Source organism: Nuphar pumila, chromosome 6 (assembly GCF_984573655.1).
Source record: "Nuphar pumila chromosome 6, dmNupPumi1.hap1.1, whole genome shotgun sequence".
Lineage (NCBI taxonomy): Eukaryota > Viridiplantae > Streptophyta > Magnoliopsida > Nymphaeales > Nymphaeaceae > Nuphar > Nuphar pumila.
This window is the reverse complement of record NC_143254.1, coordinates 109829645-109854758: the sequence shown is the minus strand read 5'-3', so window position 1 is coordinate 109854758 and position 25114 is coordinate 109829645. Positions and strand designations below refer to the sequence as shown.

Here is a 25114-nt window from a genome sequence, read left to right as displayed (position 1 = left end):
AATGATTTTATTGCTTAAGTTGTGATTCCTGTTATTTATTAAATATTTTCTCATGCTTAATAATTATCTTTAATGCATGAATGCTTAATCGAATTACGAATTTGTCATAATTGCATACCTCTAAATTATTGCATGAAATCTTATTTGTATTCTTTATGCTTATTTGGTTCATTAGAGGGATTCGTACGCAGAATTACTCAAATTTCTAACATCCTACTTCTATAGTTTTTCGCAGCCGCAGGAAATCAGTGAAGTGACTCACTTCTTAGAGAGCTGTGAGTGCTACACGTTTATTAGACAGCTTCCCAGATGGACAGTGTGGCTATGTTTTTCTTTACTTTTTCTTTAGATTTAATTGTTCATGCACTATGATTCTTTTTATGTAATTGTCTCGAGACTACTATTTCTTACTTAATTAATAAAATTTTGGTTTGCTATGGTATGGATAATAAATGTAAGATCCCTTGTGGTTGGTTGGTTATCCAATGAGGAGTGGAACTGTAAAGGCCCCGGGTCTCTGAGAATGTTTCTGCAATGATTTAAAAAAAAATTGCATTTTCAAGGAGAACGAGTTGGGGTCGTTACATGTTTACTTTGTTGTTGCTTAAGGTTTCCTCTTTTGTTTAAGCCAATGGACAGCCCTAATATGTTGGTTTAGATATAACTTGGTTAGATTAGGACTTCTGGAGGTCCTATGAGGAGACGATTGATTACTCCTAAATGTAATAAGATAGAAATTTCGTTCTTTTTTTTAAGACATTAGGAATCCCTAAATCATCTCTGATTTGATTATCCTTCAATATCTCATTCTTGGTTCTCTTTGCATCCCCACTATCATGGCAACAACTGGTTCACCTAGCAAAGAGCACTACAAGATTATGGGTATCCAAAGGATGAGTTCTCTATGGTCCAACAAAATCCCCTCCCAACACCTGCAGCCCCAGTTGCATTAAGTTAAAATCTAGCATTTTGCATCATTCGTATGGTAAATGATCATGATGGCTTCAAGCACAGCATGCAGGCTGCTGGGTCATGCAAAAGGTCATCTGGATCTAATTCTACATTGGCTGAATGCTGATGTTGCTATCACAGGCTCTCACAAATTGCATGCTGAAAAACCAAATGATTTTTTTTTTGCACCTAGTGCAGCTAAGGTTTAGAACCTGGCAGGACTCTTGACCTGACCAAGTCTACCTGGATCATCCACTTAGGTCAACCCATTGAATGGACCCAGAAACTCAACTTGGCCAATTGGCCAAGTCACAGACTGAATCAGCCGAGTGATAGTTCACCTGATTCACATGGTTAACATGCCCTCGTCAAGTCCCGAGTCTGTGTTCTTTCGAACCATGAGTACAATGATAGGTAGGACCAGAAAAGATGCTACTAGGATAAGATCATTTCATCAAATATGTTGAAACAGTCCTTGAATCAGAAACAATCATATGGCCTCCACATAAACCATCAATGAGGTTGTTGAAAACATCAACCATGGGATAGAAGCCTCGTGCATTAGAAGCATAAACCACGAGATTGGGCTCCAAGCATTGGCAAAGAGCAGTAGATATCCATTCCTACTGTCATGAAATAAAATGATATTACACATTAATACTCACATATTTTTCAAAATAATTCAACAAAATCAATCAAATTTCTGTTGAATGTTTTTCAATATCAGAGTAAAACTTTGATTGCCACGTATCTGTAACCTTGATCAACAAAACTAATCAAAAGGCAATCCTCCCAAGTTAGGCATTTATCAAGTTGTATTTTTATCTAACAATAAGAGACATAAATTGTTTGCAGATTTAAAACCAAAATATAGTCACATATAGAAAGTTGTATTTAAAAAACAAACCTCTAAGAGCAGGAGATGCTCCAGCACAAAGCTGATAAAAGATATGATATGACCGTTCTCCTTCTGCACACTGAACTACTCTTGACTGTGTATTAAAAAATTAAAAAAAATCAACTTTAGAAAGAAACCTAAAAATAAAAGGTTTTGCATCTAGAGGCAAGTTGATGTACCTTTTCCAGTAGAACTGTCCGTTTACAGCAAGGAAACCAATAAATGCAAAACATAGAGAAGAGTAAGTTTCCGTTCAAGAATGCTGCTGATAATAAGATCCTAGACACAATAGTGTGGAAAATTCCAGTTCAATGATGATGGTGATCTTACATGTTTGAATATTGGCACCCAAAATTTTTCCAGTGGTACTAAAATGAATGTCGATAAGCTTGCCCTGCAAAAGAGCAGAAAAAGTGGCTTAATAGAAAAAATGACGAGATTCTTACCCAAAGTTCCAAACAAAAGAAAGGAACCACATAAATCACAATCACAATTAAGTTCAAACTAATTTAAAAAAAAAAATCATCAAAAATAAAATAGTGGTTAATTATTTGACACTAGAAGCTGCAAATCTTTCAGCAGTGGACACTTACAAAACGACTAGAATTATCATTTCTCAAGGTTTTTGCATTGCCAAATGCTTCCAGTATTGGATTAGTCTGCAGAATCTCATACTCTATTCCACTGCCACCTCCAAGAGCAGCCAAATATTGCATGGCTATTTTCGCAGTTTCAGTTTTCCCAGCTCCACTTTCACCACTGGGGATGAACCGATGAAGTGAATATCAGTTTCAAGTATATACAAAGGAATTATGTTAAAAAATCAAACTCTGCTGTCCAATCAAAGGAAAAGGTATTCGCAGGTATCATCCACACATAGTACATACAAGAATTCATCAAATAAAAGATATGCTGTCGCACACAATTTCTGGATCTGAGAACTAGTTCAAAGCAACAATGTTCAAATGCCTTTTACGAATGGTTAAGCTTGAATTTTAACAAGCGAATAATCAGATTGTAAGCAACATATTTCTATGCAATGCAGTTACATAAGGTGCTATTTGAGGGATGGCATTCTGGTGGGGATTGTATGTTTGAGAATAACTTGGTGCGTTTGAGACTAACTTGAGCCAAGATCCTTGAGATGCAGCTGTTTATCACAAGGGACTTGGGAAGAGTATTGGGGAGTTGGGGAGCTAGTTGAGAATCTTGGAAGTCTTCAGACAATTAGAGAGTGATTCCACAAATCTCAACAGGGAGGGTATACTTGCAGGATCTGGGATTTTTACACCCATCAGTTTTCCAAAGTCTAAATCCTTCCAATGATACCTCCCAAACACAGTTTAAAAGACGACCACCATTAGATCAGACAGAAGCACCCTGTTGGGAGAATTCGAAGCATCTCATTGCTCATGTGGAATCTATGCCTCGGTAATTTAAGTTCTCCCTAAAAAGTTGTCCCCCCTCCCAAATGCATGGTGAAACTGTGTCAAGACACTAACCATTAATGATTGTATGCATGTAAACATGATTTCATTGTTAACAGCTCTTTTTCCGTCTTCTACATATTCTTTATCATTTTAGAAAGGTACATGATCTAACCATTAACTTTATTCTATACATACATATTAACAATATATCCAACTAAAGTACTTAAAAATCAGTTACTCCATGACACATGAGAAAGATCCATATCTTGTAACATCCACAAGCAATAAATCGTTTATCCTATTTAATTATAAAGACATGACATCCATATCCTTTTGCATTTCCTTCTTAGTTGACACCAGTTTTAAACATTCAGGGCACATTTCAATGCATGGCAAAAAAATTGCGGGGGAAATTCTCTAGGGAGAAAAAATCGGACCTCCCCCCCTCCCTTCCGACTTTTTCTCCCAATTTTGAGGAGATTTACTCCTCAATGTGTTTGATATGTGCAAGGGACCCACTCGAAATGGATAAAAAAAAAGTCATGCGAGTTTTTTACCACAACATCAGACACACCCTCCTTATGTTGTGAACTATGTCACATGGACACTTCACTTAGCGAGTGTAAACTGTATTGACACGGTACAATATGGAGTCATGGACACAACATGACACTTCATAGGCACGGTCAAACCAGTTTCTCACAGTCAACATTGTGTCATTAATTTTATCTATTTTCTTTTATGATCTTATTTACTTATTTCATATTCACTTGAATTCTTTTTCTTTTAAAATGTCATCAATTACATTACATTTCAATTTACTTTAATTATTTGATGTTCTTAATTCTCATATTGGTTCATATCGCTGACCCCAATTGTTTTGGGATTGTTGAGAATAGGTGGTTTTATGTTAAGTAATAGGTGGTTTTATGTTAAGTACTCTTATATTAGAGTCTTTTTGAAATTTTACTCTTATAAGGATTTAGATGTAATTTCTCTTTTTTGTCTCTCTCTATTTAATATAGAGAGAAGCCCTAATCAAGTTTATGTCATTGAGTTTTCTGTGCAGCCGTCTCTCTCTCTCTCTCTCTCTCTCTCTCTCTCTCTCTCTCTCTCTCTCTCTCTCTCTCTCTACACAGGTGGCTGCCCCTGTCTACATGGTATCAGAGCTTGCGATCTCGGGAGCGTGATTTCGAAGAGGACTGATCGTCAGCAACGAAAAAAAAATTCAGACTGCGAAAAAAAAAAATTTATATCAGGTTTGCTGTTGCACTAGTGGGAAGATCTGATAACAGATCTGGGTTTACCCAGATCTGTCGTGATCTCCTGGAGCTGTAAACAGATTTTATCTGTTTTTTTTTGGATTTTTTATCGCCTGGCGTGATTTTCTGGAGCATGATGAGTTCCTGCTGATGCGTGCATGCTGTGATTGACATGCTGCTATTTGGGTAACGCAGCAGGCTTCTGTGCTGCTGTATCGCAGCCGAGAGTTGTTGGCTGTTCCGGGCTGTTCCTGCCACGCAGCAAGTGTTTGTGATATTGCGTGCCAGCCGAGAGTGTCATATTTTTCTGTGCTGATTGCGTGACTACCGTGATTCTGATTTTTTTTTGCTGCGTGTCATCGAGATATGATTGATCTATTTAATTGTTTGAAGACTGATTGTCAGTTAAGCTCTATATGTTTTGGAAACAGCAGTTGTCGTATTCGTATGCTTTGCAACTGAATAGTATTGTTGGTCGTGGTGTGTTTGGGTGCAGCAATGGTCTTAACTCTCTGCTGGGGTGAGTTGTGTTTCGTGCTGTATTAGTTTCAGCTATACATTTGTCGTGGAAGCAGCAGGAGTGATTACCTGCTGGTTGTGGACTGTTTTGTGGAAACAGCAGGGCTGCTTCCTTATAGTGGTGGAAAACTCTACTTAAATACTTGTTGTTCTAGAGAACAGTATGGCTGAAAGTTCGAAATATGATTCGAAAATGGAACAGATTGGGGAGTATAAGGCGTTTGCCAACCCCTTCGCGTATGGCTCTTCTGTTAGGTTGAATGAAACCAACTATGCCAGGTGGTCCAGAACTTTTATGATGTCGGTATCTGGACATCGTCGAAAACACATTTTGTTGGAAGGCGAACCCACTGAAAAGTTGGGAAAATATGTTGCTTGGGATGAAGATAATGACATAGTTATGTCATGGATCATGAATAGTGTTGAACCCCATATTGCAGATGGATTGATCTACTATAATTCAGCAAAACTGATGTGGGACAATCTTCGTGATACATACTCACAAGAAACGAATGTGAGTCGTATCCTGCAAGTCGAACAAGAAATATATAATTTACAACAGGGAAATCAGACCTTGGCCCAGTATTATGCTTCTGTCAAAGCTGCGTTTGAAAGACTTAATGCTCACAGGCCTCTTTGTTGCTCGAAGCAAAAGGATCATCAAGAACAAACCATGGTTGCTCGTTTTCTTACAGGGCTTTCTTCAGATTTTTCTGTTGCAAAAGTTCAAATGTTGACTGGATCAGATGTTCCCACTCTTGCTGATGCTTATAATCGTCTGAGTAGACTTGCGATCTCTCTGCCACAGTCTCAGCCTTAACTCAGTCATCTGCTCTTGTTGTCCCATCTAGTTATGGGCGTGGAAATATTCAGAATATCAGAGGACGTGGACGTGGTATGGGAGGCAGAGGAAAGCTTCAATGTACATTCTGTGGAAAATCTGGACATTTAGAAGATCGTTGTTGGGATAAGCATGGTCGGCCAACATCTTCTTCATCAAAGTCATATACTCCTAAAGCAAATGTGACTACTCTCGAGGCAACAAATGTACAAGAGAATATCGCTGAAAATGAAAGTAGTATCACCCTTAGTCGTGCAGAATATGATGAGCTGATAGCTCTTCGACCTCCTGTAGCTGGTGTTGCATATTCAACCGGAAATCATCTTCATCCGACTGATAGTAAGTGGGTTATTGACTCTGGTGCTTCCAGACATTTGTGTGGAAATTCACATGTTTTTTCAGATCTTAAGGATGTTAAGGCTCAGCTTAGAGTCTCCTTAGCCGATGGGAGCTCCTCCCCGGTTGCTGGTCAGAGAAATATTTCTATATCCTCCTCATTACAGTTGAATAATGTTCTTCATGCCCCAAACTTTCCTCAAAGTTTACTCTCTGTTAGTTGCCTTATAAAAGAAAAAAACTGTAGAGTGATTTTTGATCAAATGGGTTGTCATTTTCAGGATTTGCTGACGGGGAAGAAGATTGGTGGAGGCTATGAAGAAAATGGAATTTACTACCTACATCATCCAATGGGTTCTGTTAATGCTGCAGTGGAACATTCACTCAGTCCTGTTCAGTGGCATCGTCGTCTTGGTCATCCTTCATTGTCAAAACTTCGGTCGGTCTTTCCTCAGATTCCTTCCACCACATCATTTCAGTGTGAAGCATGTCAGTTGGGCAAGCATCATCGAAGTTCGTTCCCTTCTAGTCAGAGTCAGTCTAGTAATAAATTGTTTGAACTTCTTCATGCAGATGTATGGGGTCCTAGTAAGATTCCTGCTAGGACTCAGTGTCGTTATTATCTTGTTATTGTTGATGATTTCTCTAAGTTATCATGGGTTTTTTTAATAAAAGAACGATCTGAAGTTCCAAGTCTTATCAAATCCCTAATTCTTGAAATAAAAACTCAGTTTGAATCTATTGTCAAGATTGTTCGCACTGATAATGCTCTCGCGTTTAAATCAAAAGGTCTGTTACAATTTTACCAAGATCATGGCATCCAACCACAAACTTCTTGTGCCTATTCATCTCAACAAAATGGGGTGGCTGAGCGAAAACATCGGCACCTCCTTGATGTTGCCAGGACCATTATGATTCAATCTAATGTTCCTGCGTTATACTGGGGTGATGCGATTACCACTGCTTGCTATCTGATCAACCGCATGCCTTCGTCTTCTGTGGGTGATCAAATTCCATTACATATCCTCAAACCTAATGCTCCACTTTTTCCTTTATCACCAAAAATATTTGGATGTGTTTGTTTTGTGCACAAACTTGGCCCTGACCGTGATAAATTAGCTGCTCAAGCTACAAAATGCATATTTATCGGTTATCCCAAAAATCAAAAGGGCTATCGATGTTATGATCCTACTTCTCGCCGAGAGTATGTCAGTGCGGATGTATCTTTCTTGGAATCCTCTCCATATTACTCTATTTCCGGTTCCCCGCTGCAGGTTGGTCCAACTGAGTCTTTTCCATTACCTATACCTCCTTTTCCTTTGGAATCTGTGCCCTCATTACCAAACCAAACTTCATCCTCTTCCAGATTTAATAATCGACCATTGGTATATGTGCGTAGAGCTCCACTTCCGCAAGAGCCTTCATCTTCTTCTTCTCCTAAGGTAAGTTCTACTGACAATTGTGATCTTCAGGATGATGATAACAGGCCTATTGCTCTACGAAAGGGGACAAGACAATGTACCTTATATCCCATATCTCACTTTGTCTCCCATGCCAGAATTGGACATCAGATGAAGTCGTTTATCTCAGCCTTATCTGCTGAAACTATTCCTCTGAACTATCAACAGGCAAAACTTGATACTCGTTGGAAGTTGGCTATGCAAGAAGAAATGACAGCTTTAGTATCTCAGCATACCTGGGATCTAGTTGATTCTCCAGCAGATGCTGACATTGTTGGATGTAAATGGGTATATACAATAAAGTACAAATCTGATGGTTCTATTGAAAGGTACAAGGCCAGATTAGTCGCGAAAGGGTATACTCAGACATATGGAATTGACTTCTTTGAAACTTTTTCTCCTGTTGCACGGATGGGTACCATCCGTCTTGTTCTCTCAGTAGTTGTTCAGCATGGTTGGAACTTGTGTCAATTAGATGTGAAAAATGCATTTCTATATGGGGATCTATCTGAGACCGTTTACATGCAACAACCTCCAGGTTTCGAGGTTGAGGGGGAGTGTCAGAAGGTGTGCAGATTGAGAAAGGCGATTTATGGCTTGAAACAAAGTCCTCGTGCATGGTTTCAAAAGTTGTTTGACGTGATGTCCAGATTTGGCTTTAATAGATCTGCAGCAGATCATACACTTTTTATAAAGAAAACTAGTTCTGGCATAGTTGTTATGGTGGTATATGTGGATGACATCATTCTTACAGGAGATGATGTGAAAGCTATTGAAGCCACAAAGGCTCATCTTCAAAAACACTTTGTTACAAAAGACCTTGGGTCACTCAGGTATTTTCTGCGTATAGAAGTTGCTAGAAGCCGTGAAGGGATGGTTTTGTCTCAACGGAAGTATGTTCTTGACTTATTAAAGGAAACGGGCATGTTGAGAGCTAAACCAGCAAATATTCCCATGGACCATAAAGTTCAATTGTTTGAAGAAGGGTCAAAACCAGTTGATAGCAAAAGCTATCGCTCCCTAGTAGGAAAGTTATTATATGTAACTGTTACCAGACCAGATATTGCTTTAGCAGTAAGCAAAGTTAGCCAGTTTATGGAAAAACCAACTGAGGTACACTGGAATGCAGCCATAATGATTCTCAGATATCTAAAATCTTCTCCTGGAAAGGGGTTATTGTTCAGGAAAGGTGGAACTCTGGAGATAGTAGCCTATTCTGATGCTGACTATGCTGGATCTGTAGTAGATAGAAAGTCTACCACAGGATTCTGTGTGTTTTTGGGAGACAACTTGATTTCATGGAGAAGTAAGAAACAAAATGTGGTTTCCAGGTCAAGTGCAGAATCAGAATATCGGGCTATGGCCCAAACAGCTGCTGAATTGATATGGGTTCGCACTGTTCTTCATGATCTTCAGGTGAAGGTTTCCTCTCCAATGACCATGATGTGTGATAACAAAGCGGCAACATATATAGCAAACAATCATGTCTTTCATGAGAGAACAAAGCACATTGAGGTTGATTGTCACTATGTAAGAGATATGATTCAAGCTGGGCATATCACTACAAAATACCTAAAGTCGGAAGACCAAGTTGCAGATATGTTTACAAAGCCTCTTGCTAGGCCAAATTTCTCCAAATGTTGTGACAAGCTGAGCATGATTGATATCTATGCTCCAGCTTGAGGGGGAGTGTTGAGAATAGGTGGTTTTATGTTAAGTACTCTTATATTAGAGTCTTTTTGAAATTTTACTCTTATAAGGATTTAGATGTAATTTCTCTTTTTTGTCTCTCTCTATTTAATATAGAGAGAAGCCCTAATCAAGTTTATGTCATTGAGTTTTCTGTGCAGCCGTCTCTCTCTCTCTCTCTCTCTCTCTCTCTCTCTCTCTCTCTCTCTCTCTCTCTCTCTCCCTCTCTCTCTCTCTACACAGGTGGCTGCCCCTGTCTACAGGGATGAAGGCGTAGTTGTTGTTGTTGTTGTATTTGATGTTCCTAATTATAGTGATTTAGAACTTTTTTTTATACATACACACATATATGCATCTATGTGTGTATACAGCTGTGTCCCCATGTCCTAATTATTGAAAATTATCGAATTGTGCCAAGTGAATCCACATCGTGTCAGACTCCCACATCTGTATCCATGTGACACAGGTTTTGAAAGTATTGTGCTATTGCCTTTTGAATGAAAATATCTTGATCTTTATGTTTTTATAGAGAAATCCCAAAGAAAAATGGTTTCATGCACTTTTTCACATATTTTTATTAGTTACCAAACTCAGTTCATGGGAAATCAAAGTCTGCAACACCAAAATTAATTATGCTGATGAATTAGTTACATCAGATTCTGCACAAAAAAATGCAAAATTGAGGCTAAACCACAAAGAGGAGTATTACAGTAATTTGCAATTTTGGACAGCACGGAAGCAGCATTGGATATTGTGGACCACAAGGGGATAAACATCTCTGTGTAAAATATCTTCAATTGTTTTAGATGATATGAAAAACTCAGAATTTCTACGAGACAAATATCCCTGGTCCATTTAGTAAGGTAGGTTGGGTCCAATTTACTTATACTTTATTTTTATGTGATTTTCCCCACAAATGCAAGGAATGTAATTGAATTTATCAAAATAAGATTACAGCTGTCTATTGTCTTCTTAAACTTTCTTATTGTTTTGCATATCATTTCCACAGCTATAGAGAATATCATAGCACTGTTGTGACATAAAGGGAGACAATTTAAAACAAAAAATATCATGATATACTCAAAATATTCAAATTCTAAAAGGTCACGTATCATGATAATATTGAAAATTTATCCCAATATTTTTTAAAGAGCTTCTACTTTATTATTGTTTCTCTATTTTAGATATTATTGTTATTTCTTGTCATTATATTTTTACATATTTTTTTATATTTTTTCACTTTCCGAGATCCCCCATGATTTACCAAAAGATCCATAATATCGTGAAATTTTCCTTACCGATAATGCATGCATATATGTACAAACACAAAGGAGGGGAGTAGCTGCCTACTCCCCTCTCATGCCTACTTGGGCCAATGTGTGTGTGGTGCCCATCACATGCGCATTGTGCCCGCGTAGGGGGTCTTTAGTGGCGGTCAGCAACTGCCGATAAATCGTTATTTTGCATGCCTGTGTGCGATAACCCAGGGCTGCGCATCACTGCACGATGAGCAGCCCTGGAACGTTGGCCACTGTGTCCAGCTAAGGGGGTAGCCAGCTACCCCTTTCTCATATATATATATATATATATATATATATATATATATATATATATATATATATATATATATATTATACACATCACAATAGCAGCAATAACCAAGCCACACTAGATAGCAAGACAAACTTCTCCATGAACAATTTAAGATGAATGTGAAACATAATAGGACAATTCAAAGAATGAAATGAAAAAAGTAAAAGACAAATAGTCAACGTATTGTTTATGGTCACATAGATAGCAAAATCAATCTGGACTTCTTGCAATACAAAAATATGACTACTGCATCATTTATTGAAAATAAATTTCAAATACAGTGGCTAACCTTATAATAATAGACTGATTAACTTCATCTGCAAAATGACAAGAACAAAAAACAGTCATAAATTTGGGGAAGAGAAATCAAATGGAAGAATGCAAAATTGAAATTGAGTTTCACAGAGTATTGGCTGAATCAACTTCATGGTCACCTCGTATCATTTCGCGAATGGCTGTATCTGCTATTGCATATACATGAGGCCTGTCAACCTCTTTCTTCCTATAAGCCTCAATATGATCATTTCCATAAGAAGACACAGCTTTAAATGGATTTATAGCAACCAGCACCGGACCTGCTTTAGTCTGAAGCAGTATGCATTAATGAACTGTCTGAAACACACAAGTGCAAGCCTCAAGGATGAATGACAGATTGAGGAAAAAACAAACAAGCCCAACTTACATAGATCATATCCCGAGCATATCTACATTGAAGATTATAAAGTACTGATGGTTCATTTAAATAACTGAGCTGCATAAGGTCATCTACAGCATCAAGGATATCAGGATTTGCAGGCAACAGACTTTCAGATGGAACCTTCAAAACCTGATATAAAAATGAAGGATAAAGCAAGTGTAAGAACAACTTAGTAATCAAATTCTAAAAAGTATCAAAGTCGGAGATCACAAAGCTCACTTTCCCTTCAGGCAATATGAGATATGATTCTTCATCAGAACTCGACTGTATCCTTCCTAGTTCCCATTGGCCATTAGGAAGTCGGATCCAAAAGCGAAGCTTCTGAAACATTAAACTTCAACATGTAGGTATTGTAATCAATAGTTGTAGATTTCACTAAACATGCCAATACACAAAAATTGAAGTTTAGAAATAAAAAACAAAATTCAAAGAAATTCTATACAATTTTCACAAAGGAGAAATCAAAGGGGGAGAAAGCCCTTCTTCTAGCAAGTAAACCTAATTATCAGTGTGAACTGAAAATATTGAGTGACATGAAACAATTGGCAAATTATACATGACAAAAACAATATGCAATGCTGTAGAAAGCATATTGCAACATGTATCAGAAGGGCCTACATTTGAACAATGAAGAAAATACTAACAAATCACAAGCCACATCATTCACAAAAGCATCAACCTTTCACAATGTAAAAAGATCTCAATGACTCTGATTAATCGTTTTAAATAATCACAATAAAGACATAAAATATTTGATTTTGGAAAAAAGATCATTTCCTTCTTTCTGGTCAGTTTTCTTTTCTATTCTTTCCTGTGTATTTTTTATAATAAGCTGGGACAAAAAAAAAAATCTTTTCTAGGCTCATGAGTAGGTAAAAAAGACCCGAATGAAGTCTTATTTATTCAGAAGAAAAAGGTCTCGTTAAAGTTGAAAGAGGATTTTAAGAAAAAAAAGTCATATCTAAAACTTTTTAAACAGAAGCTGCTAAAAGTATGTCTTACTCTTACAAGACAGTGTAATACAATAAGATAACACCCGGGGTTTGTTATATCACATGGACCTGTGAATCTGTAGTACTAAAATGCACAACCTGATCGGTAGTAAACATAGTGAATTTTGAGCACACTTCCTCAATGTGCTGATAAAATACTAAGGATGAGGTCCAGTCACTCCCAACAATTAAGAAAATAAGAAAGATAATGAATACATTTCACAGCTGTATGTGAATATATTTCAGAAAGTGGAAGAATAAAGAAGCAAACATATTTAAAAATGGAACAGTGGTCACTGTTATTTCTTTTTATTCTGTAAGGGTAAGGTCGGCTGTTAACTGACTGGTTGTAGGTTCACATCCTACTTTGGGAGATTTGATTCAAGGGCTTGCTGATTTTTTAATCAAGCACAAAGACTTAGTTTCTGAAACCCAAAATCCAATTTGCTCAAAGCTAAATTCAATAAATTAGCTGAAATGCAATGACTCTAGCAGACCAAAGATTAATAATTGTTTTAAATACTTTCAGAATACTTAGTAATATCTCTCAGTTCACACCTCCATGTGATTTAATAATGTTCTATTCCCATGCTTTAAACCTTGCATGCGCACACCACAATGTAACAGTTTTGCTTGTTTCTGAAAAACACTATCAAGTAAGTCTTCTTTCAACATAGCAAGCACAAATATGTGCAGATACAAACAACTATATCAAAGTATAATATCCATTTACAGTTTAATATGTTCCTATACTTAATCTAAAACCATCAGGTTCCTTTAGTTGAAGAAAACATGTTTGCATTGCATCAAACTTCCTATAGATGTATTATCACATCCTTTATCAACCACATTAATGTTTTTCACATTACAAGCTCAGCAGTTTGGCAATTAGTCCAGCATCTTTTATTGTTAGATTTTAATAATACTTTTTAGTAATGCAACTATTCTCTCTCTTCATATGGTTGTTGATAAAGGTGTTTTATAAATGTCATATCATGAATATTGTAATAACCGAAAGAAATGGATAGGATTATAGGATTTGGGCCTAGGACCTGATACCCGAATCCGTAAATAACCCACAAAATGGGTGTTAAATTATACGTATAATATTAATTTTAAATTGAATAAATAATTAATATTATTTATAAGATAAAAAGAACAAAATATCTGGTACAAAGGGGTCGGACCCACAAGGATCCAACTGAGGATCCGTCATTCATGAGCGACCCGGATCCACGCTAAAGGTGGATCCAGCGGCATCGCGGGTCGTGGGGGCTCGGACCCGAACCCGACATTTTTTTTAAAAGGGGGCCCGATTACAAGAATCGTGCAGAGCGTCAAGAAGGGGAGAGGAGGGGGGTTACAGAAGGTAACCGACCCCGTCATTCTCGAAGAGAGGGGAGGTCGCTCGATAAAAAGGGGATTCAAGAGGGTTTCGCCCCTCTTCCTCCCACTTCGTCGCTCTCTCCCTCTCTCTCTGTCATTCGTGTGCACCGAAAGGGAGCTCCATCACCGGCAAAGTTGTTAAAACTGCTTGCGTTGGCTGTTTTATCGTGAATACCGAGAAGGAGGAGGGGAGAAGAGAGGAGAGAGGAGGAGGGATCTTCCTTTGTAATCGGCAGCCACTCTGATTTTCTGTGTGCTGCACTAAAACTCATTAGAATAAAATAGGTTTACAATCATATTTTACAATGGCAAGATTGCCCCTGGTTAGTAATGTAAAATACATTATAATGGTAACATACACGTGCATATGTTCTATATGGATATGGATCCAGAATTGGATCCATATCCGATCTATATTCTAATACCCTCCCTCAAGTTGTGCATGGGATTGAACCATGTGCAACTTGTTCTTCAGATACCAAAAGCGGTTACTTATGAGACCTTTTGTGAACATATCAGCAACTTGGTCTTCTGAAGGCACATAGACCGGTTCAATCTCTTTGTCTGCTATATTTTGTCTGATGAAATGTTGGTCAATCTCAATATGTTTGGTCCGACCGTGATGAACAGGATTAAACGCAATTTGTACAGCACTTCTATTATCACACATGAGGATTGAACTTGAGATACTCTCTCCCATTTCTGTAAGGAGATGCCTAACCCAGGTTACTTCTGTTGTGATAGCTGCCATAGATCTATATTCTGCCTCCGTGCTAGACCTTGCCACAGCTTTCTGTTTTCTGCTACTCCATGAGATAAGATTGCTTCCAATGAAAACACAGTATCCTGAAACCGACCTCCTTTCATCTGGGTCTCCTGCCCAGTCTGCATCTGTATAGGCCAATATGTCATGTTTCGATGTTGCCCACGAAGATTGAGCATATTTGAGTCCATTATCCACCGTGCCTTTTAGATATCGGAGAATATGTTTGACGACATCCATATGACCAGTCTTTGGTTCATGCATAAACTGAGATACTTGATTTACAGAATATACAATATCTAGTCTAGTAAAAGTAAGGTACTGTAACATGCCCACTAAACTGCGATACTTGCTTGCATCAGGATCCAACTCGCCATCACAAATGTTGAGTTTTTTATTGACAACACTGGGTGTAGGCACAGGTTTGCAATCTGTCATTCCTGCTTTGGCCAAAAGATCAAAAGTGTATTTGTGTTGAGTTAATGACATTTCTCCATCCTGTCTGTCCACCTCTACCCCAAGAAAATATCTTAGCTTTCCAAGATCTTTCATCTTGAATCGCATACTCAGCAAAACTTTAATTTGTTGAATATGCTCTGGAGCATTGCCAGTGACCACTATATCATCAACATATATAAGCAAGAAAACTACAGTGGTTCCATCCCTGTATATGAATAAAGAATAGTCGAGTTGGAAACGAATAAAACCGTGGTTCTGAATCTCTGAGGAAAAGCTTTCAAACCATGACCTGGATGCTTGTTTTAAACCATACAATACTCTGGTTAATTTACATACATATGCTTTTGGGTCTCCCTCTACATAACCTTGAGGTTGCTCCATATAGACCTCTTCTTTCAAGTCCCCATGAAAAAATGCATTTTTGACATCAAGTTGACTAAGACTCCACCCATGTTCAATAGCCAAGCCGAGGATAATACGAATGGTTCCCATTTTCACTACTGGGCTGAAGGTCTCATCATAATCTTCACCATATTCTTGGGTGAAACCTTTGGCAACAAGACGTGCCTTGTATCGTTCAATGCTCCCATCCGGTTTATATTTAATCTTATACACCCATTTTGAGCCAACAACATTTTTATCTGGGAGACGACCAACTATCTCCCATGTTCGACACTCATGAAGTGCCTCTATTTCCGCATTCATCGTCTCAATCCATTTGTTAGATTGAGCAGCTTGACAAAACCCAAGTGGTTCTTCATGTTTTTCAACCTTGGATAGGAAAATTTGAAAATCCATAGAGAAGTTATCGTAACTTACCCATTTTTCAATTGGATGTCTTATCTTGCTTGATCTTCTTGGTGCCTCTATGTTATTAGGGAATGTCATGTGTTCTCCAACAGGTGCATATGTTTGCACTCTGGGTCTTCTGGTGTAGGCATTCCCATTGTATCTCTGACATTCTGTCTCCGACACCTTATCTGAAATTGTCTCATCATGTATGTTTTCAGGAGCCAAAGTGGTACATTCAGCAGCATGTGAAATAAGTTCAGCACTGAGCCATGGATTATACCAATTATCAGTCATAACACCATGTTCACGATCATAGTTGGCTTTATTTTCTGAAAAGCTACTTTCATCAAAGACAACATTTCTGGAAATTCTGATCTTCTTATTGATGTGGTCATAACACCTGTACCCCTTGTGTTCATCTGCATAACCTACAAACTGGCATATAGAGGCTTTGTCTTGAAATTTGTTTCTCATGGATTTGTCAACATATACATAACATGTGCATCCAAAAACTCGTAACTCATCATAATTAGGCTGTATATCAAAGAGAACATAATAGGGAGACTGATTTTCAAGGATAGGCATAGGAAGACGATTTATCACATGAGTGGCAATGTGAAAAGCTTCTGTCCAAAGGTTGATAGGCAAATTACAACCATGCATCATACTCATTGCACTTTCCACAATATGTATGTGTTTACGTTCAGCAATTCCATTCTGTTGTGGAGTATACGGGCAAGAAACTCTACGATGTATCCCATTATCTTGGAGGAAATCTAAAAATTCTTTGGAAGAATACTCACCACCTCCATCACATTGGAGAGTTTGAATATTTTGGGAGAATTGATTTTTAACATAGGCATGAAAGTGACGAAAAATAAGAAAAACCTTTGATTTGTGTTTTATGAAAAATATCCAAGTAAAATGAGAGAAACTGTCAATAAAAGATACATAGTATTTACTTCCTGAAGAAGAAGGATTGGGAGCTGGACCCCAAACATCAGAGCATATTATCTCAAAAGGGATAGAAGATCTTTTATTTATTTGATGAAAGGGAAGTACATGACTCTTGCAAACTTGACAACTGGAACACATTTTATTCTTTAATGAAAGTGAAACAGACTCTGAAAGAAAACCATTGGACACTAACTTTTCAATAAAGACTTGACTACAATGACCAAGACGAGAATGCCAGAGATCTGGCTTATTACATTTGGATAAACTTAGGACGTTTTCAGAGAGGTGATCAGGCTTGGGTTTCAAGACACTGGAGGCTGGATCTTCACTGAAGACATACATGTTTCCACGTTGCTCTCCTTTAGCGAACATCTCCTTCGTTTGAAGGTCCTTGACAAAGACAGAAGTAGGAGTAAATTCCACAGATGAATTGGTAGAGTCAACAAGTTTAGATACAGAGACAATGTTTTTCTTTATATTTGGTGCATGAACAACATCAGATAAAGAAATAGATGACTCAGACAAAGGAATAAGGACATTGCCTATGTTTGAAATGGGGTGGTGAGTCCCATCTCCAGTTACAATATTAGATTTTCCAGAATAGGGAACCAAAGTAGAGAATTTACCTGCATTGCTAGTGACATGAGTCGCTGCCCCGAAGTCAACATACCATATTCCATCATCATTCTGTTTCAAGTTCAAGTTGGCCATCGCAGATAAGAGAAGATCCTTAGCATCATCACTGACCCGAAAAGTACCTGCAGTTCCTGGTGTAGCAATATTTCTATTATTTTACGCTCTGTTTCGATTCTGCGGGTTGAACCAACAGTTGGCTTTGATGTGGCCCTGTTTATTACACTGATAGCATGTGGGAACATTCCTTGAAAAACTGGTTGTGGAATTTGGTGTAGGTAGTAGTCCACGTCCACCCTGGATGGCACTTCCCCTGCCTCTGCCACGTCCTCCTTATGCTCAATCAACTATCATTCCTGTGGCAAGAACCTCATGTGTAGATGATTGTCCAGCTGGAGCATCAGACATGCTCTTCAGAGTCATTTCATATTGAAGGAGTTTGGCACGTAATTCCTCAAAGCTGAGGAATGTAGGTAAGCATAATAAGGAGGTCACAAGGACATGATATTTTGATCCCAAGGCATTCAATGTTTGTTGCACCTTTTCTTTATCTGATACTGGATACCCAACCATGGCTAATTGGTCCACAATGCTTTTAACTTGATTTAGGAATTCAATAATGCTCATTGCCCCCTTTCTTAACATCTGAAATTCGCGTTTGAGAAACAGCACTTTAGCCTCTGATATCTGAGAATATGTCTGAGCTAAAACTTCCCACAAAACTTTGGATATGCAATCATCAGGAATGGAAATTAATATCTCTTGAGATAGGGTGAAAGTGATGTATGCAACAAGAGCCTGATCACGCTTCATCCAAGAAACGAATGCAGGATTGCGGATAGTACTCGGCAATCCTCCATCTTCTTTGGTTTCAGTTATGATAAATTCTGGAGGTATTGGAGTAGATCCATCCAAGTGGCCTGAAAGGTCTTGACTACGAATAAAAGGTGCAATTTGCCTTTTCCAAGTCAGGTAGTTGTTGGTAGTTAATTTCTCTGAAACTAGTTGTCCAAGGAAATTGGAAGAAAGACTCGAATAGCCTGAAGTATCCATTGGTAGCTGGTTGACAACGGGAAGACACTGCTTGCCTGAAGTATTAGTAACTTAAACTGGAATGAAAACACTTGTGGCTGAGGTAACAAGAAAAGAAAACGACAGAGTAATGCAAGATTAAGTAGAAGAGAATAAGGTAGTCTGACAAAACAACTTTCAGACCAACAGTAACGTTGGCGTGATATGGGAATGAAACTGGAAATAAATCTCAGCGAGAGAAAATAGAAGAAACAGAAGATGACGTTGAACCAACAGTATCATGATGTTCAAAACTGTCAGAAAAGGAAAACAGAAATTAACGACAGCGTGGGAAAGAAAAAGTTGGCGTGATATGAGAATGAAACTGAAAATAAATCTCAGCAAAAGAAAAATAGAAGAAACAGCAGGTGACGTTGACAGAAAAGGAGTATTTCAACAGTAGAAGAAGAAGAAACAGCAGATGATAATGACAGAAATGAAGTATTTCAGCAGTAAATAAATCTTAGCAAAAAAAAATAGAAGAAACAGCAGATGACGTTGACATAAATGAAGTATTTCAGCAGTAGAAGAAACAAGAGGACTCGGCTGCTGTTGAAGAACAAAGGGCTCGGCTGAAGTGGAGAGAAAAATAAAAACAGACGTGACCTGTTTGTAAACTCGACTGAAGATCGGCTGGTCTGCGATCTCGGCTGTCTGAAGAGGAGAAATAGCAGGTACGGTAGGTCGTGGAGCAGGCCCTTTCACGATCCCTGATGAAGAAATAGACTCGGCTGAAATAGACCCATTTCACGTTCCCAATGAGGAGAAAGACTCGGCAGAAGGCTTGGCAGATCGTCACCAATGGGGTAGACTCTTTCACGATCCCTGACGAAGATACTTTTACGCCCAGATTGATTGGTGCTCTGATACCATGTTAAAATTGCTTGCGTTGGTTGTTTTATCGTGAATACCGAGAAGGAGGAAGGGAGAAGAGAGGAGAGAGGAGGAGGGATCTTCCTTTGTAATCGGCAGTCACTCTGATTTTCTGTGTGTTGCACTAAAACTCATTAGAATAAAATAGGTTTACAATCATATTTTACAATGGCAAGATTGCCCCTGGTTAGTAATGTAAAATACATTATAATGGTAACATACACGTGCATATGTTCTATATGGATATGGATCCAGAACTGGATCCATATCCGATCTATATTCTAATAAAAGCTCCGGCTACCTGCTGCCATCGAAAGCTACGGCGAGCACCCTCCTCCACGGCAGTAGAGAGGAGCGACACCAGCCTGCATCCTCCTACCACGACAGCCTCCAATCATCGAAAAATCACTGAAAAGGTATGATTCCTCATTGAATCTTGGTGAGGGTTCGAACAAGGGTTCGATTCCGTGTAAGGGTTTGAGATGAGAAGCCACGGAAATCCGTTAGATGGTTACTTTCTTGGTTTTCAAGAATCAATGGGGTTATTTTGGTCTAACCCTAACCCGTAAAATCCCCAAATCAGGCTGATGGGGGAGGGGGGGGGGGAGGGGGGGGGGGGGGGGGGAGGCAGAGGTAGTGGATGGCCCCAACCATGGAGGTCCCGAGTTTCTTATAGGGATACGCCAGACTTGGGGGTTTCCTAGTTAGGAAACGAGAAACACAGGTGGCCTGAGTTTTGCCTGTCGCTATTTTCATTTCATTCCCCTGAGAGGTTGTTCTCGGATGGATGCCTCACATTTTGACAGGTCTTATGGTAACCGATTTAACTTAGTGATTCTTTCGTTGCATGCACACGGTTAGTAACATCTGTGCAATTAAGTTTTGGTTATTGTATAGTTTTGTTCTGTGAATTATAGCCTGCGTAATTTGGTTCTGTTATAATAAGGGTGATTAATGAATTGTTGGTTCTATGGAAATTTTCATACTAGCCCTGTACATTGATGTGTTTGGTTACTGGATTTCACTCCTTTATGTTTTGATAAGTCTGATGATGTACTGCTATGCTTGTTGCTGAATACTCTGATTGGAATCACGATACCCAGACTCTAGTATGAACCGATGGGTTTTTAGTTTCTAGTAGGCACTAGGGGATACACATGTTTGCAGATTATTGTTTTAGTAAATTACTGGTCATGTTCAAGTTTGGGTACGTGTAATTAGCATTTTATCGTACGTAGAAAATTTTATGTTATGAAAGTTTGCATGATATACAACTGAATTTGTGTATTAGAATGAGAATCTAAATCTGAAAATGTTGGCATCAACGAATCTCGTTTTTGGAATCTCAATTCTAATCTGCTTAACGGATGTCTGAGTATGTTTAGGTGCTATCGTGTTAATATTGCAAACTATGGCATGTTCTGATCATTGTCCATGCTAACTATACCAGATGTTCTGAAATTGTAATCACCTGTTCTGATTAATTTACTTGCTTAAACTATCGCAATTGCTAACTTTTGAATGTTCAGAGTTTTCTTCATGTCCTGAGTATATTCCCATGCCTAAATTATCGCATGTTCTAAATTTTAATACTCAGATTTTCGTGTGTTTCAAATTGTGGGTTAGTACATGTTGATTTGTGATAGCATAAAAATATGTACAGAACGTTTAGAGATGCCTTAATGCTTGAAGCAGGAAGTGTTGAACTCACTAAACAAAACTGAAAGTATATTGTATGCTGAGTATAAAAAGAAGTCATGTTTCTGGTTCACTCATGCAACCGGTTATTTAGACTCATACTTTTGGCCACATATTTGCAGTGAAGTATATGATTACATGTTGACTGATATGAATCAGTTGTGTTGGTCTCGAAACTGGTCCAGATTTAATGGATTTTGTGTATGATCAAAATTCCAATCTGAACAAGGAAAATTTTGGAACCTACCTATACCTATGTGTATGTCAAGAATCCCAGACTTTGGGACTATGCTGGAATGTTTAGCTAGAAGGATGGGGGTCCGGGATCGGTAAGCCCGACCATCTTCCCTAGCATATGCCAAAGCTTACACTTTTGCTCGGTAGTTGTGTAAATGTTATTTTTGCATTTCATGATATTGGTTGTGTAATCATGAATGTGAGTATGACTCGGTTATTGATATTTCTTCTTGAGCATGTATATTTGATGAATATATGACATTTTACATGTACACTCACACACTCAAAAGAAATATGCATTGGTTAATACACGTATATGATGTAGGTACCACACATAGTGAAAATGCATATGATTGAGAAATGACATGCATATGGTTGGGTTATGTTTTCATGAGTGCACATGCTTTTGGCACTATTGTCCTAGTGTTATGAATAAACACTACTTAGTTTTAATATGTGATGCATCGATGGCCTAATTGGACCATCATCGGACTGGAGAGTCGTGGGTTTGTTTTCCTTTCATATATGTTTTTTACTGCATCACTTAAATCAAATAAGTTTGTATGGCACACTACTACACTGTTCTAGTTGTCCTCACGGGTTGGAGTTTCGTAAGGGTTCCTGCAAGGGAGGATGCGGGTTTTCACTTTATTTTTACATATGGTGTTGCAAACTTAAAAAATTGAGGTAAATAAAAAAACATAATAAAGAACAGTGTAATATATGTTCTAGGATCTTCCATCTAGAGAATGGAGATCTTAGAGATACGGTCTTGGGAAGACTGTGAGGATACAAAAACTCCGTATGCTGTAATTTTATCTCCTGAACCCGATATTGAGGTTCCTTCTCTTAGCCACGGTTTTAGGGAGAGTTTGTCACTCTACCTGTGGGTGGTGTGTTGGTCACAGTTGTGATTGTTTTGGTACCAAGAAAGTGACACTTGTGGGCGTGAGGTGTCCCTTGTGTCCCCGACATTAGATGTGGAGGTCTAATGTTCCGAAGGTGATTCGGTCGAGGGCTAAGTTGGAACCTAGTAATAAAATATAAATTATGTGCTAAGCTACCCTGGGAACCTACTTAACATTGGATATTGTACCTATTTGGTGTATCCGCGGGCAACGGTAATTAAAAAGAGGAACTTAAAGTTGCGTGCATTTAATAGAGCATGCATATGCAAAGGAAAAAAAAACTTAAAGGTAAGATAATAAAAGGACTCATGCATTGAAAAGAAGTCATGCATCTTCCTGTTATGCACTAGATCATGCATATTTGAATTGTTCTATATATCATGACATGATATGATATGGTGGTGGTATGTAATTTACTTCCTGAAAGCATGCTGCAAGGTTTGGTTATTTAGTTCTTGATATATGGTACTGTTTTACTGTTTTCGACTGGTGAGTATATGCAATCTGTCGCAGGTATGAATTGTTAGACACTGCAAATTGTTATATCTGCACTCACTCAAATCATTACATGAAATCTTATCAATGTTCTTTGTCTCACCTGGTTTCTTTAGAAGTAGTTGTGCTCAAAATTTCGGTTCTGACACCCTACTTTGTTGGTTTTTCACAGGAAATGATGAACAATGAAGTTGGACTGGCTACTGGGAATGGATGAGAGTTATACTTGGGCTTGACAGCTTCATAGTGACTCTTTCTTTTGTTTCAGTTCTTCTTATTTTTTTTAGTTGTTACTTTATTTTCAGTCGAATAAAACATTGTCTCTGAAATTTACTCTTATTTATAAATAAAGAAATTGTTTTGATTCTTATGGATGATGGTCGCAAGTTTGTTTGTGGTGTTTGGGCTATCAAGTTGAAATTGGAACTGTAAGGACCCCGGGTCTCTCGGAAGTTTTCCGCATTGTTATAAAAAAAAAATATTCCGCATCTTCAAAGGGTGTGAGTTGAGGTTGTTACAAATATGATGTTAATAAAATGAAGCAACTCAGGGAACAGAACATAGACTACGATAACAAGTTCTTCATCATATTTTTAAGAAAAATTACTTACGAGCTAGAGAAATTCACTTTTTTCTATGGTGCGCAATGCTAAATTTCGAATAAACGAGACAAGGAAAAGCACAAATCAACAGCAGAGTTACCTTCTTCGCACCGTACACGCTGTGGTCACTCCAACTCAATTCATTAGTCAGTGGTAAATATAGTGTCTTTCCTGAGTGTTCACCGTCATCATCGCGTTCAATAACAGCAAACTTCTTACTGTAAGGCGACTCACCATTATTGCGATCCATGACCTTACTCTCAGAATCAACCTCGATGCCGGTCGCCACAGCATCCCGACCTTTTCGAGAACTTATAGCTCTCTCAGACCGGCCGGCTGTAGGACGTTCCGGGCAGCCAGAGATTCTGAAATCAACAGGCAACGATTTCATGGTCTGCAACGAATTGGGTACCCTAGCTTTCAACTTCCGCTTCTTCGGACTCAAGGCCGCCTCGTTCTTCCGAGAGTTTGACTGAATCATCTTCTCGGATCTCTTTCAACTCCACAAATCCAAAGAAAAAATTGTATTCTTGGGAGATTCAGACACGATCGCCCCTGCAACGATAAGTTCTTACCTTGAAAACTTCTCTGTGATCTGATTTGAGCTACCTGATCCAAAATAAACCCAAACCTCGCCTTAAAAGCTCAATATCATCCGAATCGTCCAAACAACTCCCTGCTCCACTTCTTTGAACCATATACTACTGTTGCTGAAATGAACCGCAGCAGCCTCGGAACATAATTATGCTGCTTGCATGAAATGACACTCGGTTTCCCTTCCGAGCTAGACAAGGAAGATCTTCCCTGATCACACCAAAACTCTAATTTTTCTCCGGGAAACCGTCAAGATGAAGGAAATCGCCACTCACCACCACAAAACCCTAAGAAATCCCCGTAATTTCTCAGAAAGTACCTCTTTTTTCCGTTTCACCTCCGGACTAAAAGCAACGAAGATCGTCAGCGATCGCGACGATCTCTTCGGAGAACTCTCGTCCGGAGAGAGAGAGAGAGAGAGAGAGAGAGAGAGAGAGAGAGAGAGAGTTTCTCGCAGAGGCTTTTTGGAGAAGATCGTCGAACTCCGCAAGGGGTTCGATGATGCTCCTTCCTGCCTTCTGCGAGCGAGGTTTTTTCTCTTCTTTTTTTTTTTTTTTTGCCTTCTCTTCTCCTCCGTTTTTCTACTGAAGTCGAAGGACACTGTAGAGCTCTGGCATTTTGGATGGAAGATTTTCGGGAGAAAATTAATAATTTAATTCGGACGAATTATTCGCTGCGTGTGAAAGTGAGCGTATGTAAGGAAATTACGGAAACGGCCTTACGTTCTCAGAAACGACGGATAGCTCCTTAAATTTTAAATTATCTGCTTTGAAGGCGCTTAACATAATGACGAAATTGTTCTCGCACTAATTCTTTTTTGAAATCTTTGTCCCATTTTTTAATGGTACCGGATAGCAGTTACGAACTTACTGTCACATCGTATATAACCGATCATCGGTTATATTTCATTTTCTCCCTGCATTTCACTTGATCACCGTGCAACTCACTGGGGATATGTGTGGGACTTCCGCTTATCTC

The 25114-nt window shown here is 38.5% G+C and overlaps 1 pseudogene across 1 annotated transcript in view; it reads right to left on the bottom strand.

The window, feature by feature from the left end:
- LOC149835674 (myosin-1-like) overlaps positions 1 to 24697 on the bottom strand; it is a 68408-nt pseudogene extending 43711 nt beyond the window's left edge. Inside the window, exons 1-8 of the transcript XR_016432641.1 lie at positions 23643 to 24697; positions 11896 to 11997; positions 11662 to 11805; positions 11414 to 11564; positions 11269 to 11296; positions 2443 to 2608; positions 2180 to 2243; positions 1859 to 1972 (exon numbers count right to left, since the gene is read on the bottom strand). The product of XR_016432641.1 is annotated as a myosin-1-like (transcript). The remainder of the gene's footprint in view (positions 1 to 1858; positions 1973 to 2179; positions 2244 to 2442; positions 2609 to 11268; positions 11297 to 11413; positions 11565 to 11661; positions 11806 to 11895; positions 11998 to 23642) is intronic.
- Positions 24698 to 25114: the final 417 nt, after the last annotated feature.